The 18,860-nt window shown below is 46.9% G+C and overlaps 1 protein-coding gene across 1 annotated transcript in view; it reads left to right on the top strand.

Moving 5' to 3' along the window:
- Window positions 1–18,860, top strand: part of LOC129818035 (cingulin-like protein 1) — a 90,225-nt gene that overhangs the window by 27,877 nt on the left and 43,488 nt on the right. The window contains exon 2 of the mRNA XM_055873561.1: window positions 14,592–14,699. The gene's annotated coding sequence lies outside the window, so the exon portion shown is untranslated. The remainder of the gene's footprint in view (window positions 1–14,591; window positions 14,700–18,860) is intronic.

The following is an 18,860-nucleotide window of genomic DNA, read 5'->3' as shown; positions in this document are numbered from 1 at the left end:
AGTAGAGAGGGGAGAGGGGAGAGTGGAGAAGGGGAGAGTAGAGAGGGGAGAGTAGAGAGGGGAGAGGGGAGAGTGGAGAGTAGAGAGTAGAGAGGGGAGAGTAGAGAGGGGAGAGTAGAGAGGGGAGAGTAGAGAGGGGAGAGTAGAGAGTAGAGAGTAGAGAGTAGAGAGTAGAGAGTAGAGAGGGGAGAGTAGAGAGGGGAGAGTAGAGAGGGGAGAGTAGAGAGGTGAGACTGGAATCTGAAGTCAAATGTCTACTGTTTGCTGATCTGATCTGGTGCTTTCGTCCCCAACCAAGGAGGGCCTACAGCAACACCTAGATCTTCTGCACAAATTATGTCAGACCTGGGCCCTGAGAGTAAATCTCAGTGAGACCAAAAATAATGGTGTTCCCAAAAAAGGTCCAGTTGCCAGGTCCACAGATTCCATCTAGACACCGTTGCCCTAGAGCACACAAAAAAACGATGCATACCTCGGCCTAAACATCAGCGCCACAGGTAACTTCCACAAAAGTGTGAACGATCTGAGAGACAAGGCAAGAAGGGCCTTCTATGCCATCAAAAGGAACATCAAATTCGACATACCAATTAAGATCTGGCTAAAAGTACTTGAATCAGTAATAGAACCCATTGCCCTTTATGGTTGTGAGGTCTGGGGTCCGCTCACCAACCAAGATTTCACAAAATGGGACAAACACCAAATAGAGAATTCTGCAAAAATATCCTCTGTGTACAACGTAAAACACCAAATAATGCATGCAGAGCATAATTAGGCCGATACGCTAATGATCAAAATCCAGAAAAGAGACGTTAAATTCTACAACCACTAAAAGGAAGCGATTCCCAAACCTTCCATAACAAAGCCATCACCTACAGAGAGATGAACCTGGAGAAGAGTCCCCTAAGCAAGCTGGTCCTAGGGCTCTGTTCACAAACACAAACACACCCCACAGAGCCCCAGGACAACAGCACAATTAGACCCAACCAAATCATGAAAAAACAAAAAGACAATTACTTGACACATTGGAAAGAATTAACAAAAAAACAGAGCAAACTAGAATGCTATTTGGCCCTAAACAGAGAGTACACAGTGGCAAAATACCTGACCACTATGACTGACCCAAACTTAAGGAAAGCTTTGACTATGTACAGACTCAGTGAGCATAGCCTTGCTATTGAGAAAGGCCGCCGTAGGCAGACCTGGCTCTCGAGAGAAGACAGGCTATGTACACACTGCCCACAAAATGAGGTGGAAACTGAGCTGCACTTCCTAACCTCCTGCCAAATGTATGACCATATAAGAGAGACATATTTCCCTCAGATATCACAGACCCACAAAGAATTTGAAAACAAATCCAATTTTGATAAACTCCCATATCTACTGGGTGAAATACCACAGTGTGACATCACAGCAGCAAGATTTGTGACCTGTTGTCACAAGAAAAGAAGTGAAGAACAAACAGCATTGTAAATACAACCCATATTTATGGTTATTTATTTTCCCCTTTTGTACTTTAACTATTTACACATAATATGACTTTTGAAATGTCTTTATTCTTTTAAAACTTTTGTGATTCTAAATGTTTATTTCACTTTTTTTATAATCTACTTCACTTGCCTTGGCAATGTAAACACATGTTTCCCATCACAATAAAGCCCCTAAATGTAAATGTAATTGAGTAGAAAGGGGAGAGGGGAGAGGTGAGAGGTGAGAGGGGAGAGGGGAGAGGGGAGAGGGGAGAGGGGAGAGGGGAGAGGGGAGAGGTGAGAGGTGAGAGGGGAGAGGTGAGAGGGGAGAGGGGAGAGGGGAGAGGGGAGAGGTGAGAGGTGAGAGGTGAGAGGTGAGAGGGGAGAGGGGAGAGGTGAGAGGTGAGAGGTGAGAGGGGAGAGGGGAGAGGGGAGAGGGGAGAGGGGAGAGGGGAGAGGTGAGAGGTGAGAGGTGAGAGGGGAGAGGGGAGAGGTGAGAGGTGAGAGGTGAGAGGGGAGAGGGGAGAGGTGAGAGGTGAGAGGGGAGAGGTGAGAGGGGAGAGGTGAGAGGGGAGAGGGGAGAGGTGAGAGGTGAGAGGGGAGAGGGGAGAGGGGAGAGGGGAGAGGTGAGAGGTGAGAGGGGAGAGGGGAGAGGTGAGAGGTGAGAGGGGAGAGGTGAGAGGGGAGAGGGGAGAGGTGAGAGGGGAGAGGGGAGAGGTGAGAGGTGAGAGGGGAGAGGTGAGAGGGGAGAGGTGAGAGGGGAGAGGGGAGAGGGGAGAGGGGAGAGGGGAGAGGGGAGCTATTCAAAGTGATAGATTTTGGTATTTTGCAATCAACTACTCGGCAGCTAGAAAGGTCTAGAAAGGCCTACCTCTGTCAGACCGTGTGCTGTCCCACCCAGCAGAACAACACACGCACACGCACGCGCACGCGCGCACGCACACGCGCACGCGCACGCACACGCGCACGCACACGCACACGCGCACGCGCACGCGCACACACACACACACACACACAAAGCTAGCATGGAGAAGGAGAACATGGCAGGACATGCCTTGGCCAAGCGCCACCACAGTGAGACAGCCAACCTGCCCTACCCTGACACACCTTGTACTGTTCTGGTCTGAACCCTGGCCCTTTCATAGTATACTGACAGCAGGCCTGGCTCTAAACAGGAACTGGTTGAGGGCATCAAAAACATGGTGGAACATCTGGTGGGGGGGGGGGGGGGGGGTGTTCTGAGGAACCACTGCTGACAAGAGGCCAGGGCTCTATAGTACTGACTGACAACAGGCTGATTGGTTCTCTGTCTGTGGCTGCTCAACCAACTCAACTAGACAGAGAAGAAGAAGAGTGTTCTGTACGAGTGTACTATCAGTCAGACCTGCTGTATCAGGACAACTTCTGATGGACTGAAAGACGAGTTAGTTGGTGGACATACTCTGTGTGCTGAGAGGAAGCCTTTCTTGGTTCAGACATTACAGTGCTATTTTATTTATTTATTTTAAACTAGGCAAGTCAGTTTTAAGAACAAATTATTATTTACAATGACGGCCTACCCCGGGCAAACCCGGACGGCGCTGGGCCAATTGTACGCCGCCCTTATGGGACTCCCAATCACGGCCGGCTGTGATACAGCCTGGAATCAAACCAGGGACTGTAGTGACGCCTCTTGCACTGAGATGCCGTGCCCTTAGACCGCTGCGCCACTCGGGAGCTTCAAATGACTAACAGCCTGTGACCCGTAGACTAGTACAATAAACATGAACACTTAACCCTGCCCCGACCCCCCCCCCCCACCCCGTAGTCGAGAGGGGTTATCTGGGTAAACTGATCAATCAGGCAGACAAACCCTGCCCAGACATGACTTCTACATTTGAGTCATTTAGCAGAGAACTCTTATCCAGAGCGACTCATTGATCTTTAAGGTGGCTCAATCACCAGCACATTACAGTCCTATCTGTATTTTCCCTTAAAGTCAGTGGAAGGAAGGACAAGACGAGTAGAGTTGTCATTTATTTAAGATACTCTTTAAAGACGTACTGTAGGGAGTAGTTTGACTATTGGGGTGGAACACACACACACACACACACACACACACACACACACACACACACACACACACACACACACACACACACACACACACACACACACACACACACACACACACACACACACACACACACACACACACACACAAGCACACACACACACGCACACGCAGAGACCACAACCCACAGAGACCAGAGACCACAGCCCAGAGACCACAGCCCAGAGACCACAGCCCAGAGACCAGCCCAGAGACCAGCCCAGAGACCAGCCCAGAGACCAGCCTATAGACCAGCCTAGAGACCAGCCCAGAGACCAGCCCAGAGACCAGCCCAGAGACCAGCCCAGAGACCAGCCCAGAGACCAGCCCAGAGACCAGCCCAGAGACCAGCCTATAGACCAGCCTATAGACCAGCCAATATAGACCAGCCTATAGACCAGCCTATAGACCAGCCCAGAGACCAGCCTATAGACCAGCCCAGAGACCAGCCTATAGACCAGTCCAGAGACCAGTCCAGAGACCAGCCTATAGACCAGCCTATAGACCAGCCTATAGACCAGCCCAGAGACCAGCCCAGAGACCAGCCTATAGACCAGCCTATAGACCAGCCTATAGACCAGCCCAGAGACCAGCCTATAGACCAGCCCAGAGACCAGCCCAGAGACCAGCCTATAGACCAGCCCAGAGACCAGCCTATAGACCAGCCTATAGACCAGCCCAGAGACCAGCCCAGAGACCAGCCTATAGACCAGCCCAGAGACCAGCCTATAGACCAGCCCAGAGACCAGCCCAGAGACCAGCCTATAGACCAGCCTATAGACCAGCCCAGAGACCAGCCCAGAGACCAGTCTATAGACCAGCCCAGAGACCAGTCTATAGACCAGCCCAGAGACCAGCCCAGAGACCAGCCCAGAGACCAGCCCAGAGACCAGCCTATAGACCAGCCCAGAGACCAGCCCAGAGACCAGCCCAGAGACCAGCCTATAGACCAGCCCAGAGACCAGCCCAGAGACCAGCCCAGAGACCAGCCCAGAGACCAGCCTATAGACCAGCCCAGAGACCAGCCCAGAGACCAGCCCAGAGACCAGCCCAGAGACCAGCCCAGAGACCAGCCTATAGACCAGCCTATAGACCAGCCTATAGACCAGCCTATAGACCAGCCCAGAGACCAGCCCAGAGACCAGCCCAGAGACCAACCAGTAGCTTCATCTCAGTGAGGAAGTTATCCCTGTTGTCTGCAGTAGTGACAGCGGTGGATAAAGTACCCATTGTCATACTGGAGTAACAGTAAAGATACCTTCATAGAAAATGACTCAAATAAAAGTGAAAGTCACCCAGTAATTTACTACTTCAGTAAAATTCTAAAAGTATTTGGTTTTAAATACTACTTACATGTAAGTATCAAAAGTAGAAGTATAAATAATTTTAAATTCCTAAATACTAATCAAACCAAACAGCATGATTTTCTTGTTTTTGTAATTTACGGAAATCCGGGGAAACACTCCAACACTCAGATATAACTTACAAGCGAAGCATTTGTGTCTAGTGAGTCCGTGAGGATCAGAGGCAGTAGGGACGACCAGGGAAGTGTGTGAATTGGAAAATGTTCCTGCCCTGCTAAGCATTCAGAATGTAAATAGTACTTTTGGGTATCAGGAAAAATGTACGGAGTAAAAAATACATTATTTTCTTTACGATTGTAGTGGAGTAAAAATACAAGTTTTCAAAAAAATTTAATTCTCATGTAAAGTACAGATAACTCCCCAAAAAATGTACTTAAGTAGTACTTTAAAGTATTTGTACTTAAGTACTTTACACCACTGAGTAATGGTGTGCGCGTCAGCTGTTGTTCATGCGCCCGCAACCCATCTGCACCTGGCCCGGCTAAATGTGACAAAGTGAAAATCGGAGGCCCACAACTGACAACAAACACGCAGAGAGAAAATGTGCTGGAGGCTAAAGTCACAGATGCAGGATTTTACTTCCTGATTTAGATATGTTTATATATTCCGACATGGCTATTTGTTAGTCAACTTGTCTGTAATTAGATACATGGACCTTCTCTTCTTCGAGACTAAATGAATCCTTGCTGTAATTAGATACATGGACCTTCTCTTCTTCGAGACTAAATGAATCCTTGCTGTAATTAGATACATGGACCTTCTCTTCTTCGAGACTAAATGAATCCTTGCTGTAATTAGATACATGGACCTTCTCTTCTTCGAGACTAAATGAATCCTTGCTGTAATTAGATACATGGACCTTCTCTTCTTCGAGACTAAATGAATCCTTGCTGTAATTAGATACATGGACCTTCTCTTCTTCGAGACTAAATGAATCCTTGCTGTAATTAGATACATGGACCTTCTCCTCTTCGAGACTAAATGAATCCTTGCTAAATGAATAATATCATATTAAAATAGATAGAATGAATGCATTAATGTAGTTGACATTAGTAAAGTTCTCTCTGTTCTCTCTGTTGTCTCTGTTGTCTCTGTTCTCTCTGTTCTATCTGTTCTCTCTTCTATCTGTTCTATCTGTTCTATCTCTTCTCTGTTCTCTGTTCTCTCTGTTCTCTCTGTTCTCTGTTCTCTCTGTTCTATCTGTTCTCTGTTCTATCTGTTCTCTGTTCTATCTGTTCTCTATGCTCTCTATTCTATCTGTTCTATCTGTTCTATCTGTTCTCTCTGCTCTCTCTGTTCTCTCTGTTCTCTCTGCTTTCTCTGCTTTCTGCTCTCTCTGTTCTCTCTGCTCTCTCTGCTCTCTCTTCTATCTGTTCTCTCTGCTCTCTCTGCTCTCTCTGCTCTCTCTGCTCTCTCTGTTCTCTCTGTTCTCTCTGTTCTCTCTGTTCTCTCTTCTCTCTGTTCTCTCTGCTCTCTCTGCTCTCTCTTCTCTCTCTTCTCTCTGCTCTCTCTGCTCTCTGTTCTCTCTGTTCTCTCTGCTCTCTGTTCTCTCTGTTCTCTCTGCTTTCTCTTTTCTCTTTTCTCTCTGTTCTCTCTGTTCTCTCTGTTTCTTTCACGGAACAAAGACGTTTAGGGACCGGGGGAGAAGAAAAAAAAAACAGGAAAGATTTTCTGTGCAAACTTTCCGAATGACATCAGTTTGATCAGTTGTAAAAGAAGAAGAAAAAGCTATTAAATTTACCCGACATGTTTCTGATAAGATTTCAGTTTGGCTTGGCTGTATATTTTATGTGGTTGAAATACTATCAGCTTCTACGATGCTGATAAAGATAGCACATCTAAGAACAGTATTTAACTAAGTATCTAACTCTCTCCAATATGCTATTGTTATGCTACTATTTGGCTATATTATGTAACAACTTTGGTGAAACACAAATAAAATAATACTATTTTATAACAAATGCACTTTCTCCCACGTTGGATAATGGTCCTAGAACATGGTACTATGTGCATAATAGCAAAGTTAAGCAGCATATTGGTGTTGAGAACAATGTGGCGGAGGCAGCAGCAGAGTTAGCAGATGAGAAAACAGTCCTTGACTTAATTGTGAGAAAGAAAAGTGAGGAGAAAGGAAACCCCAACTTAATTAGGTCTATAATCAATAACTGTTAAATATGACTGGCTTTATAAATCATCCATATATCTGATCAGTGTGCCATGCTGTTGATGGTCTGGTCTGGTCAGTTTACCATGCTGTTGATGGTCTGGTCAGTTTACCATACTGTTGATGGTCTGGTCAGTTTACCATACTGTTGATGGTCTGGTCTGGTTAGTTTACCATGCTGTTGATGGTCTGGACAGTTTACCATGCTGTTGATGGTCTGGTTAGTTTACCATGCTGTTGATGGTCTGGTCTGGTTAGTTTACCATGCTGTTGATGGTCTGGACAGTTTACCATGCTGTTGATGGTCTGGTCAGGTTACCATGCTGTTGATGGTCTGGTCAGTTTACCATGCTGTTGATGGTCTGGTCAGTTTACCATACTGTTGATGGTCTGGTTAGTTTACCATACTGTTGATGGTCTGGTCAGTTTACCATGCTGTTGATGGTCTGGTCAGGTTACCATGCTGTTGATGGTCTGGTCAGTTTACCATGCTGTTGATGGTCTGGTCAGTTTACCATACTGTTGATGGTCTGGTCAGTTTACCATACTCTTGATGGTCTGGTTAGTTTACCATGCTGTTAATGGTCTGGTCAGTTTACCATGCTGTTGATGGTCTGGTCAGTTTACCATACTGTTGATGGTCTGGTCAGTTTACCATGCTGTTGATGGTCTGGTCAGGTTACCATGCTGTTGATGGTCTGGTCTGGTCAGGTTACCATGCTGTTAATGGTCTGGTCAGGTTACCATGCTGTTGATGGTCTGGTCAGTTTACCATGCTGTTGATGGTCTTGTCAGTTTACCATAATGTTGATGGTCTGGTCTGGTCAGTTTACCATACTGTTGATGGTCTGGTCTGGTTAGTTTACCATGCTGTTGATGGTCTGGTCAGTTTACCATGCTGTTGATGGTCTGGTCAGTTTACCATACTGTTGATGGTCTGGTCAGTTTACCATGCTGTTGATGGTCTGGTCAGTTTACCATACTGTTGATGGTCTGGTCAGTTTACCATACTGTTGATGGTCTGGTCAGTTTACCATACTGTTGATGGTCTGGTCTGGTTAGTTTACCATGCTGTTGATGGTCTGGACAGTTTACCATGCTGTTGATGGTCTGGTTAGTTTACCATGCTGTTGATGGTCTGGTCTGGTTAGTTTACCATGCTGTTGATGGTCTGGACAGTTTACCATACTGTTGATGGTCTGGTTAGTTTACCATACTGTTGATGGTCTGGTCAGTTTACCATGCTGTTGATGGTCTGGTCAGTTTACCATGCTGTTGATGGTCTGGTCAGGTTACCATGCTGTTGATGGTCTGGTCTGGTCAGTTTACCATGCTGTTGATGGTCTGGTCTGGTTAGTTTACCATGCTGTTGATGGTCTGGTCAGTTTACCATGCTGTTGATGGTCTGGTCAGTTTACCATGCTGTTGATGGTCTGGTCAGTTTACCATGCTGTTGATGGTCTGGTCAGTTTACCATACTGTTGATGGTCTGGTCAGTTTACCATGCTGTTGATGGTCTGGTCAGTTTACCATGCTGTTGATGGTCTGGTCAGTTTACCATGCTGTTGATGGTCTGGTCAGGTTACCATACTGTTGATGGTCTGGTCAGTTTACCATACTGTTGATGGTCTGGTTAGTTTACCATGCTGTTGATGGTCTGGTTAGTTTACCATGCTGTTGATGGTCTGGTCTGGTTAGTTTACCATGCTGTTGATGGTCTGGACAGTTTACCATACTGTTGATGGTCTGGTTAGTTTACCATACTGTTGATGGTCTGGTCAGTTTACCATGCTGTTGATGGTCTGGTCAGGTTACCATGCTGTTGATGGTCTGGTCAGTTTACCATGCTGTTGATGGTCTGGTCAGTTTACCATGCTGTTGATGGTCTGGTCAGGTTACCATGCTGTTAATGGTCTGGTCTGGTCAGTTTACCATGCTGTTGATGGTCTGGTTAGTTTACCATGCTGTTGATGGTCTGGTCAGTTTACCATGCTGTTGATGGTCTGGTCAGTTTACCATGCTGTTGATGGTCTGGTCAGTTTACCATGCTGTTGATGGTCTGGTCAGTTTACCATACTCTTGATGGTCTGGTTAGTTTACCATGCTGTTAATGGTCTGGTCAATTTACCATACTGTTGATGGTCTGGTTAGGTTACCATGCTGTTGAAGGTCTGGTTAGGTTACCATGCTGTTGATGGTCTGGTCAGGTTACGATACTGTTGATGGTCTGGTCAGTTTACCATGCTGTTGATGGTCTGGTCAGGTTACCATGCTGTTGATGGTCTGGAGTTTACCATGCTGTTGATGGTCTGGTCAGTTTACCATGCTGTTGATGGTCTGGTCTGGTCAGTTTACCATGCTGTTGATGGTCTGGTCAGTTTACCATACTGTTGATGGTCTGGTCAGTTTACCATGCTTTTGATGGTCTGGTCAGTTTACCATGCTTTTGATGGTCTGGTTAGTTTACCATGCTGTTGATGGTCTGGTCTGGTTAGTTTACCATACTGTTGATGGTCTGGTCAGTTTACCATGCTGTTGATGGTCTGGTCAGTTTACAATGCTGTTGATGGTCTGGTCTGGTCAGTTTACCATGCTGTTGATGGTCTGGTCAGGTTACCATGCTGTTGATGGTCTGGTCAGTTTACCATGCTGTTGATGGTCTGGTCAGTTTACCATGCTGTTGATGGTCTGGTCAGTTTACCATACTGTTGATGGTCTGGTTAGTTTACCATGCTGTTGATGGTCTGGTCAGTTTACCATGCTGTTGATGGTCTGGTCAGTTTACCATACTGTTGATGGTCTGGTCAGTTTACCATACTGTTGATGGTCTGGTCAGTTTACCATACTATTGATGGTCTGGTCAGTTTACCATACTGTTGATGGTCTGGTCAGTTTACCATGCTGTTGATGGTCTGGTCAGGTTACCATGCTGTCGATGGTCTGGTCTGGTCAGGTTACCATGCTGTTAATGGTCTGGTCAGGTTACCATGCTGTTGATGGTCTGGTCAGTTTACCATGCTGTTGATGGTCTTGTCAGTTTACCATGCTGTTGATGGTCTGGTCTGGTCAGTTTACCATACTGTTGATGGTCTGGTCTGGTTAGTTTACCATGCTGTTGATGGTCTGGTCAGTTTACCATGCTGTTGATGGTCTGGTCAGTTTACCATGCTGTTGATGGTCTGGTCAGTTTACCATACTGTTGATGGTCTGGTCTGGTCAGTTTACCATGCTGTTGATGGTCTGGTCAGTTTACCATACTGTTGATGGTCTGGTCAGTTTACCATACTGTTGATGGTCTGGTCAGTTTACCATACTGTTGATGGTCTGGTCTGGTTAGTTTACCATGCTGTTGATGGTCTGGACAGTTTACCATGCTGTTGATGGTCTGGTTAGTTTACCATGCTGTTGATGGTCTGGTCTGGTTAGTTTACCATGCTGTTGATGGTCTGGACAGTTTACCATACTGTTGATAGTCTGGTTAGTTTACCATACTGTTGATAGTCTGGTTAGTTTACCATACTGTTGATGGTCTGGTCAGTTTACCATGCTGTTGATGGTCTGGTCAGGTTACCATGCTGTTGATGGTCTGGTCAGTTTACCATGCTGTTGATGGTCTGGTCTGGTCAGTTTACCATGCGGTTGATGGTCTGGTTAGTTTACCATGCTGTTGATGGTCTGGTCAGTTTACCATGCTGTTGATGGTCTGGTCAGTTTACCATGCTGTTGATGGTCTGGTCAGTTTACCATACTGTTGATGGTCTGGTCAGTTTACCATGCTGTTGATGGTCTGGTCAGTTTACCATGCTGTTGATGGTCTGGTCAGTTTACCATGCTGTTGATGGTCTGGTCAGGTTACCATACTGTTGATGGTCTGGTCAGGTTACCATACTGTTGATGGTCTGGTCAGTTTACCATACTGTTGATGGTCTGGTTAGTTTACCATGCTGTTGATGGTCTGGTTAGTTTACCATGCTGTTGATGGTCTGGTCTGGTTAGTTTACCATGCTGTTGATGGTCTGGTCTGGTTAGTTTACCATGCTGTTGATGGTCTGGTTAGTTTACCATACTGTTGATGGTCTGGTCAGTTTACCATGCTGTTGATGGTCTGGTCAGGTTACCATGCTGTTGATGGTCTGGTCAGTTTACCATGCTGTTGATGGTCTGGTCAGTTTACCATGCTGTTGATGGTCTGGTCAGGTTACCATGCTGTTGATGGTCTGGTCAGGTTACCATGCTGTTGATGGTCTGGTCAGGTTACCATGCTGTTAATGGTCTGGTCTGGTCAGTTTACCATGCTGTTGATGGTCTGGTTAGTTTACCATGCTGTTGATGGTCTGGTTAGTTTACCATGCTGTTGATGGTCTGGTCAGTTTACCATGCTGTTGATGGTCTGGTCAGTTTACCATGCTGTTGATGGTCTGGTCAGTTTACCATGCTGTTGATGGTCTGGTCAGTTTACCATGCTGTTAATGGTCTGGTCAGTTTACCATACCGTTGATGGTCTGGTTAGGTTACCATGCTGTTGAAGGTCTGGTTAGGTTACCATGCTGTTGATGGTCTGGTCAGGTTACGATACTGTTGATGGTCTGGTCAGTTTACCATGCTGTTGATGGTCTGGTCAGGTTACCATGCTGTTGATGGTCTGGAGTTTACCATGCTGTTGATGGTCTGGTCTGGTCAGTTTACCATGCTGTTGATGGTCTGGTCAGTTTACCATGCTGTTGATGGTCTGGTCAGTTTACCATACTGTTGATGGTCTGGTCAGTTTACCATGCTTTTGATGGTCTGGTCAGTTTACCATGCTTTTGATGGTCTGGTTAGTTTACCATGCTGTTGATGGTCTGGTCTGGTCAGTTTACCATACTGTTGATGGTCTGGTCAGTTTACCATGCTGTTGATGGTCTGGTCAGTTTACAATGCTGTTGATGGTCTGGTCTGGTCAGTTTACCATGCTGTTGATGGTCTGGTCAGTTTAACATGCTGTTGATGGTCTGGTCAGTTTACCATGCTGTTGATGGTCTGGTCAGTTTACCATGCTGTTGATGGTCTGGTCAGTTTACCATACTGTTGATGGTCTGGTTAGTTTACCATGCTGTTGATGGTCTGGTCAGTTTACCATGCTGTTGATGGTCTGGTCAGTTTACCATACTGTTGATGGTCTGGTCAGTTTACCATACTGTTGATGGTCTGGTCAGTTTACCATACTGTTGATGGTCTGGTCAGGTTACCATGCTGTTGATGGTCTGGTCTGGTTAGTTTACCATGCTGTTGATGGTCTGGTCTGGTCAGTTTACCATACTGTTGATGGTCTGGTCAGTTTACCATACTGTTGATGGTCTGGTCAGTTTACCATGCTGTTGATGGTCTGGTCTGGTCAGTTTACCATGCTGTTGATGGTCTGGTCAGGTTACCATGCTGTTGATGGTCTGGTCTGGTTAGTTTACCATACTGTGTCTGGTCTGGTTAGTTTACCATGCTGTTGATGGTCTGGTCAGTTTACCATACTGTTGATGGTCTGGTCAGTTTACCATGCTGTTGATGGTCTGGTCAGTTTACCATGCTGTTGATGGTCTGGTCAGTTTACCATGCTGTTGATGGTCTGGTCAGTTTACCATGCTGTTGATGGTCTGGTCAGTTTACCATGCTGCTGATGGTCTGGTCAGGTTACCATGCTGTTGATGGTCTGGTCTGGTTAGTTTACCATACTGTGTCTGGTCTGGTTAGTTTACCATGCTGTTGATGGTCTGGTCAGTTTACCATACTGTTGATGGTCTGGTCAGTTTACCATGCTGTTGATGGTCTGGTCAGTTTACCATGCTGTTGATGGTCTGGTCAGTTTACCATGCTGTTGATGGTCTGGTCAGGTTACCATGCTGTTGATGGTCTGGTCTGGTTACTATGCTTTTGATGGTCTATACATTTTTAATGATCATTTTAAAGATTATTCAAGTATAAATTACCACATTTACCATAGATTGCCACGGATGACCTGTCATTTCCAATATTTACAAATATTCCGTTAATGTTGGTGAGTTACCTGTAGCTTTGCAAACCCCTAGTGACAGCTGTTGAAATAGTTTTAGAAATACGTTTTGTGGATTGATTGTAAAGATTTGTCAGGATGGTGTATTGGAGTTGAAGTCAAGTGAAGGAGAGCAGATTATAATGAACAGGCCCACTTTATTATAGTTCCAAGAAAACGAATGGTCTACATGAAACTACATGAAACTACATGAAACTATATGAAACAAACGCGCTCAAGAAACGGAATATAAAAGTAGAGCGCGTAAACTAACATGAAAACAATTACACACATGATGGGAAACAGAGGGTTAAATACAAGTAGCTTAATTGGGGAAATGAAAACCAGGTGTGTATGGAAACAAGACAAGACCAATGGATATACGAAAAATGGAGAGGCGATAGCTAGAAAGCCGGTGACGTCGATCGCCGAACGCCGCCCGAACAAGGAGAGGGGCCGACCTCGGTAGAAGTCGTGACAGGATTGTGTTCTTCCAAGATGGGGACCTAGTTCTGAACCCAGACCCATACAGATATCTAAAGATCAATCAATGATCAATCAAGATCAATCAATGACATTGATTTGGATTTAATATTAGTCTATTATTATGAATTATCCTGTTGATAATTGAGATCATTTTTTTGGAGTTGCTTTGTAACATTTCAAACCTCATTGTTCCTAGTCAAAAACATGTCCTGCTTATATACCTGCATCAACGACAGTAACTCCTGATTGGTTTTAGACTAATGTCCCAAACTTTTATATGTATCCACACCTTGCTGTGCTTCGGTCATTACGAATGTGTGTGTCTGAAATGGGTGTGTCTGAAATGGGTGTGTCTGAAATGGGTGTGTCTGAAATGGGTGTGTCTGGAATGGGTGTGTCTGGAATGTGTCTGTCTGAAATGGGTGTGTCTGAAATGGGTGTGTCTGGAATGGGTGTGTCTGAAATGGGTGTGTCTGAAATGTATGTGTCTGTCTGAAATGGGTGTGTCTGGAATGTGTATGTCTGAAATGGGTGTGTCTGAAATGGGTGTGTCTGAAATGTGTGTGTCTGGAATGTGTGTGTCTAAAATGGGTGTGTCTGGAATGGGTGTGTCTGGAATGTGTGTGTCTAAAATGGGTGTGTCTGAAATGGGTGTGTCTGAAATGGGTGTGTCTGAAATGGGTGTGTCTGGAATGGGTGTGTCTGGAATGGGTGTGTCTGGAATGTGTGTGTCTGAAATGGGTGTGTCTGAAATGGGTGTGTCTGGAATGGGTGTGTCTGAAATGGGTGTGTCTGGAATGGGTGTGTCTGAAATGGGTGTGTCTGAAATGAGTGTGTCTCGAATGGCACCCTATTCCGGTTTATAGAGTTAATCAATTTACTTGTGTGTCCTTTGTCTGACACAACTTTTGTCATTTTTAAAGAATGTCCCTGGTGTCCATGGTAACCCCAGGCAATGGGCCAGTGTATCTGACCTCTGACCTTGTGTTTCCATCAGCCAATAGGGGATTCAGAGAGAGACCAGAGAGACATCTCCCCCCTTTACTGGCACAGCTGACTGAACTACTTGGGGACACTCTGGAAGACTGTCTCACTAGACGAACAGGTAACCTGACACACACACGCACACACGCACACACACACACACACACACACACACACACACACACACACACACACACACACACACACACACACACACACACACACACACACACACACACACACACACACACACACACACACACACACACACACACCTGGGCAACACAGTAAATACCAAGTATCTTTATTATTGTTCTTGATAGACAACCAAATGTTACTTTCCCTGGCTAATAGCTATCTTGTCTTGGGGTTACTGGCCTCTTGGTTACCATCAGACAGACATGTTACAGAGAGGGGTAACAGGGGTCTGGTTACCATCAGACAGACATGTTACAGAGAGGGGTAACAGGGGTCTGGTTACCATCAGAGAGGGGTAACAGAGGTCTGGTTACCATCAGAGAGGGGTAACAGAGGTCTGGTTACCATCAGAGAGGGGTAACAGAGGTCTGGTTACCATCAGAGAGGGGTAACAGAGGTCTGGTTACCATCAGAGGGGTAACAGAGGTCCGGTTACCATCAGAGAGGGGTAACAGAGGTCCGGTTACCATCAGAGAGGGGTAACAGAGGTCTGGTTACCATCAGAGAGGGGTAACAGAGGTCTGGTTACCATCAGAGAGGGGTAACAGAGGTCTGGTTACCATCAGAGAGGGGTAACAGAGGTCTGGTTACCATCAGAGAGGGGTAACAGAGGTCTGGTTACCATCAGAGAGGGGTAACAGAGGTCTGGTTACCATCAGAGAGGGGTAACAGAGGTCTGGTTACCATCAGAGAGGGGTAACAGGGGTCTGGTTCCCATCAGAGAGGGGTAACAGGGGTCTGGTTACCATCAGAGAGGGGTAACAGAGGTCTGGTTACCATCAGAGAGGGGTAACAGGGGTCTGGTTACCATCAGAGAGGGGTAACAGAGGTCTGGTTACCATCAGAGAGGGGTAACAGAGGTCTGGTTACCATCAGACAGACATGTTACAGAGAGGGGTAACAGAGGTCTGGTTACCATCAGAGAGGGGTAACAGGGGTCTGGTTACCATCAGAGAGGGGTAACAGAGGTCTGGTTACCATCAGAGAGGGGTAACAGAGGTCTGGTTACCATCAGAGAGGGGTAACAGAGGTCTGGTTACCATCAGAGAGGGGTAACAGGGGTCTGGTTACCATCAGAGAGGGGTAACAGAGGTCTGGTTACCATCAGAGAGGGGTAACAGGGGTCTGATTACCATCAGAGAGGGGTAACAGAGGTCTGGTTACCATCAGAGAGGGGTAACAGGGGTCTGATTACCATCAGAGAGGGGTAACAGAGGTCTGGTTACCATCAGACAGACATGTTACAGAGAGGGGTAACAGGGGTCTGGTTACCATCAGAGAGGGGTAACAGAGGTCTGGTTACCATCAGAGAGGGGTAACAGAGGTCTGGTTACCATCAGAGAGGGGTAACAGAGGTCTGGTTACCATCAGAGAGGGGTAACAGGGGTCTGGTTACCATCAGAGAGGGGTAACAGAGGTCTGGTTACCATCAGAGAGGGGTAACAGAGAGGGGTAACAGAGGTCTGGTTACCATCAGAGAGGGGTAACAGGGGTCTGGTTACCATCAGAGAGGGGTAACAGAGGTCTGGTTACCATCAGAGAGGGGTAACAGAGGTCTGGTTACCATCAGAGAGGGGTAACAGAGGTCTGGTTACCATCAGAGAGGGGTAACAGAGGTCTGGTTACCATCAGAGAGGGGTAACAGAGGTCTGGTTACCATCAGAGAGGGGTAACAGAGGTCTGGTTACCATCAGAGAGGGGTAACAGGGGTCTGGTTCCCATCAGAGAGGGGTAACAGGGGTCTGGTTACCATCAGAGAGGGGTAACAGAGGTCTGGTTACCATCAGAGAGGGGTAACAGGGGTCTGGTTACCATCAGAGAGGGGTAACAGAGGTCTGGTTACCATCAGAGAGGGGTAACAGAGGTCTGGTTACCATCAGACAGACATGTTACAGAGAGGGGTAACAGAGGTCTGGTTACCATCAGAGAGGGGTAACAGGGGTCTGGTTACCATCAGAGAGGGGTAACAGAGGTCTGGTTACCATCAGAGAGGGGTAACAGAGGTCTGGTTACCATCAGAGAGGGGTAACAGAGGTCTGGTTACCATCAGAGAGGGGTAACAGGGGTCTGGTTACCATCAGAGAGGGGTAACAGAGGTCTGGTTACCATCAGAGAGGGGTAACAGGGGTCTGATTACCATCAGAGAGGGGTAACAGAGGTCTGGTTACCATCAGAGAGGGGTAACAGGGGTCTGATTACCATCAGAGAGGGGTAACAGAGGTCTGGTTACCATCAGACAGACATGTTACAGAGAGGGGTAACAGGGGTCTGGTTACCATCAGAGAGGGGTAACAGAGGTCTGGTTACCATCAGAGAGGGGTAACAGAGGTCTGGTTACCATCAGAGAGGGTTAACAGAGGTCTGGTTACCATCAGAGAGGGGTAACAGAGATCTGGTTACCATCAGAGAGGGGTAACAGGTCTGGTTACCATCAGAGAGGGGTAACAGAGGTCTGGTTACCATCAGAGAGGGGTAACAGAGGTCTGGTTACCATCAGAGAGGGGTAACAGAGGTCTGGTTACCATCAGAGAGGGGTAACAGAGGTCTAGTTACCATCAGAGAGGGGTAACAGAGGTCGGGTTACCATCAGAGAGGGGTAACAGGGGTCTGGTTACCATCAGAGAGGGGTAACAGAGGTCTGGTTACCATCAGAGAGGGGTAACAGGGGTCTGATTACCATCAGAGAGGGGTAACAGAGGTCTGGTTACCATCAGAGAGGGGTAACAGAGGTCTGGTTACCATCAGAGAGGGGTAACAGGGGTCTGGATACCATCAGAGAGGGGTAACAGGGGTCTGGTTACCATCAGAGAGGGGTAACAGAGGTCTGGTTACCATCAGAGAGGGGTAACAGGGGTCTGGTTACCATCAGAGAGGGGTAACAGGGGTCTGGTTACCATCAGAGAGGGGTAACAGGGGTCTGGTTACCATCAGAGAGGGGTAACAGGTCTGGTTACCATCAGACAGACATGTTACAGAGAGGGGTAACAGAGGTCTGGTTACCATCAGAGAGGGGTAACAGAGGTCTTGTTACCATCAGAGAGGGGTAACAGGGGTCTGGTTACCATCAGAGAGGGGTAACAGAGGTCTGGTTACCATCAGAGAGGGGTAACAGAGAGGGGTAACAGAGGTCTGGTTACCATCAGAGAGGGGTAACAGGGGTCTGGTTACCATCAGAGAGGGGTAACAGAGGTCTGGTTACCATCAGAGAGGGGTAACAGAGGTCTGGTTACCATCAGAGAGGGGTAACAGAGGTCTGGTTACCATCAGAGAGGGGTAGCAGAGGTCTGGTTACCATCAGAGAGGGGTAGCAGAGGTCTGGTTACCATCAGAGAGGGGTAGCAGAGGTCCGGTTACCCCCAGGCAGACACACTGTAGAAGAAGGATATCTATCTCAATCTATTCTCTTCATTCATGTCTGTCTGGCTGTGGGTGCACCTGGTCTGGTCTGTCTGCACCTGGTCTGGTCTGTCTGCACCTGTTCTGGTCTGTCTGCTCCTGGTCTGGTCTGTCTGCACCTGTTCTAGTCTGTCTGCACCTGTTCTAGTCTGTCTGCACCTGGTCTGGTCTGTCTGCACCTGTTCTGGTCTGTCTGCTCCTGGTCTGGTCTGTCTGCACCTGTTCTAGTCTGTCTGCACCTGTTCTAGTCTGTCTGCTCCTGGTCTGGTCTGTCTGCACCTGTTCTAGTCTGTCTGCACCTGGTCTGGTCTGTCTGCACCTGGTCTGGTCTGTCTGTAAGGTTGGGATCCACCCACAACTGGGAAACGCTATTTGAAATGATGTCATCTTTATTCTCCCTAGGCAATGTCTCACCTAGTTTTCACTTAGGGCAGTGCCATTTCAAACCGTTTTCCCCCGACCGGGAAACGCGTGCTTCCTCAACAACAGACAGAAAAATAAGCAACATTTAAGTTAAGCACTAATATTTATTCAGCTATTGTGTTAAAAATAATAAAAACACGCCAATACACATGAATCTAAAAGTAGCATAAAGAGTCATTCGTATTGTCGGGTACTAGTGGGTAACTAGCCCCCTGGGGATCCTGCCCCTCCCTCCCCCCTCCCCGTAATTCACATTAAGAACACA

Source organism: Salvelinus fontinalis, chromosome 21 (genome assembly GCF_029448725.1).
Source record: "Salvelinus fontinalis isolate EN_2023a chromosome 21, ASM2944872v1, whole genome shotgun sequence".
In the NCBI taxonomy this organism is placed as follows: Eukaryota; Metazoa; Chordata; class Actinopteri; order Salmoniformes; family Salmonidae; genus Salvelinus; species Salvelinus fontinalis.
The sequence above is the reverse complement of the archived record's forward strand: the minus strand, read 5'-3'. Positions and strand labels throughout refer to the sequence as shown.